The sequence below is a fragment of the Manis pentadactyla genome, chromosome 4 (genome assembly GCF_030020395.1).
Source record: "Manis pentadactyla isolate mManPen7 chromosome 4, mManPen7.hap1, whole genome shotgun sequence".
Classification (NCBI taxonomy): domain Eukaryota; kingdom Metazoa; phylum Chordata; class Mammalia; order Pholidota; family Manidae; genus Manis; species Manis pentadactyla.
Genome location: NC_080022.1, coordinates 33873996 through 33882702, shown reverse-complemented (window position 1 = coordinate 33882702; position 8707 = coordinate 33873996).

The following is an 8707-nucleotide window of genomic DNA, read 5'->3' as shown; positions in this document are numbered from 1 at the left end:
GGGCTCCAGATTTGGATTGCTGACTCCCTACTTGGCATCCTCACTTGCAGGTCTAATGCGCCTCTTATAGTTAAGATGGCTAAAATGAAACTCTTGATTCTGGTTCCCACCCTTAAACCTGGATTTTTTTTTCCTCTAGATTTACCTATCTCTATAAGTGGCACCACCATTTACTCAGTGATCAACCCCAAACCCCAGTAGTCATTGATTCCTATCTTTCTCTTCCCCTACATTCAGTTCACCAGCAATTCCTGCCAGATATTCTTTCAAAGTGTACCCTGAATCTGAACACTCTTTACCACCTCCACTTCTACCGTCCTAGTCTGGGTGACTGCATAGCTTCCTAACTGCTTCCACTCTTAGCCCGTCAGTCCATTCTCCATGTGATGGATGGAGATGTTTAAAATGCAAATCACACTTCTTCATTCCCTGCTTAAAACCCTCTAATGATTACTTACTGCACTCAGAATAAAATCCTAGCACCTCCTAATGGCATACCAGGTCCTGCCTGCCCTGGCCCCTGCCTACTTAAATCTCATCTTCTACCATTGTTTTCTTCACTCTCCATCAGCCACAATAACCTCATCGTGTGGTTCATCTTAATCCTTACCTGCACTCAACATCTGGTCTACCTAGGCTTTTCTGTAACACTTGATATTTCTCCTCCTCTACTGCATTCTATAATGTATCACATTCACCTGGTTTCCTCCTTCCTCCTGGAATGTTCCCTCCCAGTTTCTTTCTTTGTTGTTTCTCTTAAATGTTGTTCCCAAGGCTTTGCCTTTTAAATTGTATGTTCCCTGAGTGATTTTATGGCTTCAGTTCCATCTATATACCATTAACTTTCTTGAAACTTCAAATTCTCAGTTACTTATTGGATGTGTCTATATGTCATTCCATACGCACTTCACCTAAACTCACCAAGACCCAAATACAACTATCACTAATTTCCGTTCACCCCACTGGATCTTCTCTTCCAATGTTTGGCATCTCGCCCTAGGTTACCTGGGCATTTAAGCTTGGAACCTGAAAGTTATCCTCAAATCTTCATTCTTCCTCTACTCTGTAGGAGTACATCCAAGTCTTACCAAGTCTTGTGACTTTCACAGAGAAGCAGTATTAATTGTGGTTAAGGATGCAGAGCCCACGAGACAGAAGGCTTGTTTATGACTGTCAGAGAGTTGAGCTTTCCGGCCTGTGTGGAGGAAGGTCCAGTTACTGTACTTGTCATTTTTGCCATTTTCTCTGCTTTCACACAGCTTGCAAGAGGTGTCTTCTCCATCTTTTGCTTCTTTAGAGTATCAGGCAGGAACTGGAGTGGGCCTCAGGGAAAGGAGACTACTCCTACTTGCCTACGCTTTGGCCAGAGTCCAGTGGGCTCCTGAATATCCAGCCTACATCAACTTCAGCTTTTCTGTTGGGATATAAGGCCAAAGCCTTGGCTTACAAAAAGCCTGTATTTGATCTCTGTGCAGCTGTTGCTCAGAGAACTCAAGGGGTTGCTGGTTGAGGATTGGCTCATAGTGGTAGTGTGCTGTTGAGCTGCTCTCTGGGGGCGGAAGGGAGCCCTGTTTTGCAGCATTTGCTGCTTTTTATGGTATATAGACTCCACCATGGCCGATGGTAAGCTACTAATATGATGTTATTGAATAGTGAATCAGGAAGAGGACAGGCTCTCATGAGCCCATACCCATGCTCTTGCCTTTTATCTCCCCATTTTTCCTATTTCCAACACCTGCCATTTTTATCCAGGCAGAAATTCAGGGGTAGCTAGCTGTAGGCACTTGGATTCTCTATCTCTTCATCTCTTTCCCAACATTGCCAAACTTCTCTCCAAAATGATTTTTCCATTTACATTTCTAGCAGCCTGTTATGGCACTATATTTTCACTTAAAAGCACATCATTCTAAATTTACCATTGCAATAGTTGACAAATGGTATCTCCTTATCAGTGCTTTTTCTGAAGCTCAAAGTTGCTTTTATTCTTTTCATGCTTAAAATTCTTTCATGATTCACATGATCCTTTGGACCAAGACTCATTTCTCAGTGTTAACGCAAGGCCCTTACAGCTTTCATCTTCCCATTCCTGGAATCTCTCCCTTGTGATACTCCTTTTGCAGTTTCCCAAACTCAATTCCCTTTCATCCACCAGGACCTTTGTTTACTTGCTTCCCCAGGCACAGAACCCTCCAACTTCTCAGCCTGTTGGACTTTCTTTGTGATCGAGACTTGTCTCCAAGTCACTACTGCTTGGGAGTCTTTTCTTATCCCCCAACTATATGTAATGGGGGAAAAAGTCTCGTTAAAAAGGAGAAATGCAATTGCACATTCCTTTCAGAGGCCTTAAAGCTCTTTTGTGATTATAAACAATGTGGTGGGGCTTTGGGCATGGCCTTCATAGGAAGGAGTTAGCTAAATCTGGTGAATATGAAACTGATGGAAATTTTGGAATATACCATGGTAACTCCAGAGCAAAAGCTGGAGGGCTAGTAAGTGAAAGCAAGCTGCAGAAAGGAAAGCTTCCCCAGTGAGAAATTCCAGTAGAAGGACTCCTGGAGGAAAGTTTCAGAACAGTGATGCCTAGTCCTCAGTTTTAAATTTATTCTCTATTCTATGACTGCTTCGCTTCCCTAGTCAGCGCCCCCAAACATTAAGTGTCCTATACACACAACCTTATCTCTGTGGTGTTTTAGGAACAAAGGGAGAAAGTTAACAATATCTGTGGTGTCAGTGGAGGATGACAGACACAGAAAGTGAGCAACTCAGTGATCAACAATTTAGCAAGAGCAAGAATTCAGATCAGCAGGTGATCATGAGGATGTGAACCCTTGGAGACTCCTAGTGAAAACAGAGGAGGGCATGGGCTTCCCGAGGAGAGACTGAGCTGTTTTAATTGGATATAAATGGAAAATCCCAGAGGGCCGCCTTGAGTACACTGGGTTGCATACACACAATTTTTCCTTCCTTTGAGTCCTACAGAATTTTGTGCCTCTGTTGGGCTGCTTTTATGTGTAAACAGCCGTGCTATGCCTCCACCTCAGCTAGACAAGATGTGAACTTCCCCAAGTGGGGACTGTCATCCGAACTCACTCCTCCTGTGGTAAAAGCTGGGTGGGAGTGGGCCTGCCTGTTCCTGTCTGATCCCCTATCCTACCATGACCCTAGCAGCTACCACGAAGGAACACTTGCTACTTGCTAGCACTGCACTAACGCATTGGCTCATTCCATCACACAGTGATTCTAGTAGGTGCCCTTGTCTTAACAGAAGAGAGAACAGATGCTGAGATCGATTAAATTAGTTGTCCAAAGTCACTGCTAAGGAGCAGAGCTGAGATGTGAATTCAGTTCTATTTAACTGCAAAGCCTGTTCCTTTAGCTACACATAGACACTTCTGACTAGGATTATTGTTTCCTCCATTTTATTCATTTATTTAACATGTGCCTGGCACAGGGCCTGGTGTGCATCTTTCCCACAGTATGAGGCTGAGTTCAAAACAGGCATCAGGAGAGACTTAATCCAAGTAAAGGGGAGAAGGACCAATGGGTGTCCAGCAGTGACCCCAAGCAAGAGAGCTGCTAGGGACCCTCTCTGGTCAGCCCTCTGTCTTCCATCCTCTGCAAGACATCCTGGCTCCTGAGCTGCTCTTACTGGGCCGTTGGGCTCTCTGACCCCTGAATACAGGTTTCCTGCTGAGAAAACACAAGGAACAGCCCACTATAGCTAGACCCTGGTTGGCCTGCCCAGAGGGACTTGGGGGAGATAAGAGGCTGTACTGTCCATGGGAGGAGCCTTAGCTGCCCAGAGGGCCATGCAGGAAATCACCCTTTCCTTGGGGGCAGAGAGGGAATGACTCAGGGCTGACTGGTGGGAGTTCCGTTTTTGTGGCCAGGACAGGCTGTGGTGAGGCTCTTTGGATAATATGCTCAGGTTTGCCTTCCCAGCCGCCTGCCTGTTGAGTCTTTGCGAGATGTGCCTTGGTCTTTCCTCTTCCCTTCTCCATCATTTTTCTGGAAACAAGTTTGTGCTGCTGGTCTGGTCTCTTGTTCCAACTCAGGCCATCCCTATTGAGAATAAGCCAGAGAGAGAAGCAGTAAGAACTGAAGGCTAGACCGTTGTGGGGTAGGCAAGGTTGAGATCTAGATGCTCTATATACCTGCAGTATACTGCCTTGTTTGTAGTGGGACTTTGGGTGCTATGGGGCCACAGAGGAAACATGGGGATCTTTTGTTGGAGAGGGTACCCTTGGGGCCTGCCCTTAACTCAGGACCTGGAATAATATCCCATTATGTTGATGTACAACATTTTGTTATCCATTTGCTAATTGATGAACATTTGGGTTACTTCCACACTTTGGCATAATGAATAATGCTTCTATAAACACTTGTGTACAAGTTTTTGTGTGGATATATGTTTTCATTTCTCTTGGGTATATACCTTGGAGTAGAACTGTTGGGTCTTATAGGAACTCTATGTTTAATTGAGGGACTGCCAGATTGTTTTACAAACAGGTTGCACAATTTTACATTTGCACCACTGGTGTGTGTGTGTGAGGGCTCTGATTTCTCTTTATCAACACTTGTTATTATCTAACTTTTTGATTGTAGCCATCCTAGTGGGTGTGAATTTGTATATCCTGTGGTTTTAATTTTCGTTTTTCTGATGACTAATCTTGTTGAACATTTTTTCATGTGCTTATTGGCAATTGTATATCTTCTTTGGAGATGATTTATTTAGAACCTTTCCATGTTTAAAAATTGAGTTTTTATTCTATTCTAGATATTTTATTCTATTCTAGATAATTTATTATATTCTAGATACAAGCCTCTTATCAGGTATATGGTTCACAAATAATGTCACCCATTCTGTGGGTTGACTTTTCACCTCCTTGATAGTGTCCTTTGATGAACAAAAGTCTTTGACTTTGGAAAAGTAAAATTTATCTATTTTTTTATTTTGTTACTTGTACTTTTGGTGTCATATCTAAGAACTTATTACCAAATCAGAGGTAATGTAGAGTTACCCCTTTATTTTTTCTTAAGAGTTTTGTAGTTTTAGTTCTTACATTTAGGTTTTTGATCCATTTTGGGTTAATTTTGTATATAGTTTAAACAATGAACCAACTTAATTCTTTTGCACATGATTTTCAGTTGTTCCAGCATCATTTGTTGAAGACTATTCTTTCCCCATTGAATGGTCTTGGCACCTTTGTTGAAAATCAGCTGACCATAGACATGTAAGTTTATTTCTGGACTCTCAATTCTATCCTTTTGATTGATCTGTTTGTCCTTTTCTCAGTACCACACTATCTTAATTTTTGTTGCTTTGTAGCTTGTTTTGAAATCAGGGAGTGTGAGTCCTTCAATTTTGTCATTCTTTTTCAAGATAGTTTTGACTCTCCTGGGTCCCTGGCAATTTCACATGGTTTTTAGAACCAGCCAGGCAATTTCCAAAGAAACAAGCTGGGATTCTGATAGGGATTTCATTGAATATGTAGATTTATTTGAGAAGCATTATTATCTTTAATATTAAGTCATCCAATTCATGAACATGAGGTGCTTTTTAACTATTTGGATCTGCTTTCTTTCACTGATGTTTTGTAGCTTTTGGAGTATAAGTTTTGCACTTTCTTAAATTTATTCCTAAGTTTTTTGTTCTTTTTAATGCTATTGTTAAGTGGAGTTGTTTTCTTATCTTCATTTTTGGATTGTTCATTGCAAGTGTATAGAAGAAAACTGCTTTTTGTATATTGATCTTGTGTTCTGCAACCTTGCTGAACCTATGTATTGGTTCTAATAGATTTTTAGTGGATTCTTTAAGATTTCCTATATACACAGTCATGTTATCTGAAAATAAAGATTGTTTTAGATTGTTTTACTTCTACCTTTCCAGTCTGTATTCTGTTTATTTCCTCCAAGTGCTCAGGCTATAACTTCCAGTACAATGTTGAATAGAAGTGGGGAGAGCAGATATTCTTATCTTGTTCCTGACCTTTGGGGGAAAGCAGTCTTTTACTATTAAATGTAATGTTAGCTGTAGGTTTTTGAAGATACCCTGTATTGGGTTGATGAACTTTTCTTCTATTCCTAGTTTGTTTTTTTACATCATGAAAGGGTATTGGATTTTGTCAAATGCTTTTTCTGTGTCTATTGTGATAATCATGTAGCTTTTGTTTTTTATTCTATTAATATGATCTATTACATTAATTGATTTTTTAATGTTAAAGCAACCTTACGTTTCTGGGATAAATAGTGCTTGGTTGTGGTATATAATCCTTTTTATATGTTGATGGATTCTGTTTGCTAGTATTTTCTTGAGAATTTTTGTGTCCATAATCATAAGATATATCGGTTTGATGTTTTCTTGTGATATCTTTGACTGCTCTAAGTATCAGGGTAGTACTGGCCTCAGAATGAATTCTCTCAGAATTATTCTCTCCTATTTTTTTTGGAAGAGTTTGTGAAGAATTCACATTTATTCTTCTTTAACTTTTGGCAGAATTCACCATGAAGCCATCTGAGCATGGAATTTTCTTTATGGGTAGATTTTAAAAAATTTATTAGTAATTTAATCTTTTTACTTGTTATAAGTCTATTCAGATTGCCTATTTTTTCTATAGTCAGTTTTGGTAATTACTTTCTTCCTAGGACTTTGTCTGCTTCGTCTAAGGCATCTGTCTGATTTATGGACATACTCTTCACCTGCACTCTTGCTCCTCTATAATCCATTCTCCACATAGCAGCCAGAATGATCTTTTAAAAAACTGCAAATCTTATCATGACACACTTCCATCTGCACTTCCATGGCTGCTTTCTGTCTTTAGGATAAAGACCCATATCCTTAATGCTGCCTGTAAGGCCCAGCATGGGCTGGCCCATCATTGGTCTGGATTCATTACCCTCACAAAGCTGTGTTCTCCCTTTGTTCCAGCCACAGGGAACTCCTGGCAGCTCCTGAATGGTTTCCTCTGCCAGGATCTTTTCCTCTGGCGAGCTCCTGATGCATCTTCATGGCCCAGGTTAAAATGCCACTTTTTCTGGAAAAGTTTCCCTGACTCCATCTCCATTCTGTGTGTTCCCCAGGCCCCCTCCCTCTCTTAGAGCATATGCTGCTCTATTTTATTGTTTGCTTACTTATCTGTCACCGCACAGGGGCATTTTGTTTATATATTGGTCCCCATCAGGGACAATCTTTTAATTCCCACATCCTGTACCTGGCAATATCTCTGCAATATATCTGAAATGAAATTCCATTCTAGGAAATCCGATTTCCCCAATCCTGCATAGCCTTTCATTTACTCCAGTTAATTTCTTCTTAAATTCAGCCTTACACTCTAATCATTTAAATCTCTTTGGGGTACAGATTCTGATAATCACTCCCCTGCCCAACTTCTTGCATTTGTATGTAAATCAGCTGACATCGAGCACTTTCTATGTAGGAGGCCCAGTGCTGTGAAAAATGTGCCTGTGTGATCTCATTTAGTGCTAACAACAGTGAGATAGCTATTACTGACCCAGGAGAAAACTGAAGCTCAGAGAGGGTAAGTGACTTGAGCAAGGTCACACAGAGTAAGTGAGACAGCTGGGACTTGGACATGGGTCCATGTGATTCTAGAATCTGTGCTCTTAACTACAAAGCCATACTGTGTTGTGCCTTCTTCAGTGTCATCGGATTCTCTGAAAAATGTGTGAAGCAAGCCAGATACTTAAGGAGCAGTGGGAGAGAAATCTGAGGCCAACAGTGACAAATCCAAAAGACAGGCAAACGTGAAGGCCACAAGGCATGGGACAGTGACACCGGGCTGGCTTTCAGGACAGGGCGTACCTCCCTGCATGCTCTGAGGCCCTGAGGAAGGCAAAGGAATCCTGCCTTGGCTGGCTGAAGTTGGAAGTGACCTCTGCCTTTTCCTTTGGGGCCCACAAGCCGGGCAGTAAGGTGGCCTACAATGCCAGGGAGGGCCACCTAGAGACATAAGGAAAAGTTCGAGCTCAAGACAAGCCAGAATCTATCTGGTGCTGAGGTGTTAGTTTGAGCTGAGGCTGGGCTACAGCTGGCCCTGGCATGGACTGTTTGGACAGAGCCACGAGTCCTAGGCTGGCAGCTTTCTAGAGATATAGGGGGACACAGTGGAGATGGGGGCTGGAGAGCTGGGAAGAGACCAGGGAAAATGAAACTTCTTGTTACGACAGAGATGTGGAGTGGTGTATGTAAAAAGTGGATCTTCCACAAAACAGCATTAGGCTCAGACATCGAGAAGGGACTAGTGTTACCAAAGAGGGAAGGATTGAGGAGGGCTAGGGGTGGGGAGGAGGAAGGGGATAAAGGGGCACAATAATTTGTGGTCACAATGGTTGGTCACGGGATGGTAGAACAGCATGGAGAATACAGTTAATGACTCTGTAACATCTTACTACGTTGATAGATAGTGACTGCACTGGAGGGGCTGAGGATTTAATAGTATGGGTAACTGTTGAACCACTGTGTTGTATATTTGAAGCCAACATAAGATTGTATATCAACGATAGTTTAATTAAAAAATAAAGTGGGTCTTCCAGAACTTTGGCTATCATGAGAGGCAACCCCAACAGAGGGGCTGGGCCTATGACAGTGTAACTGGGAACAGGGTTTCCTTCCCTGAAAAATCCAGTTTCTCCATCTTTTGTTCAACTTTTTCCTGGGATTGGCCAGCAGTAAAAGGGAGATGTTGGA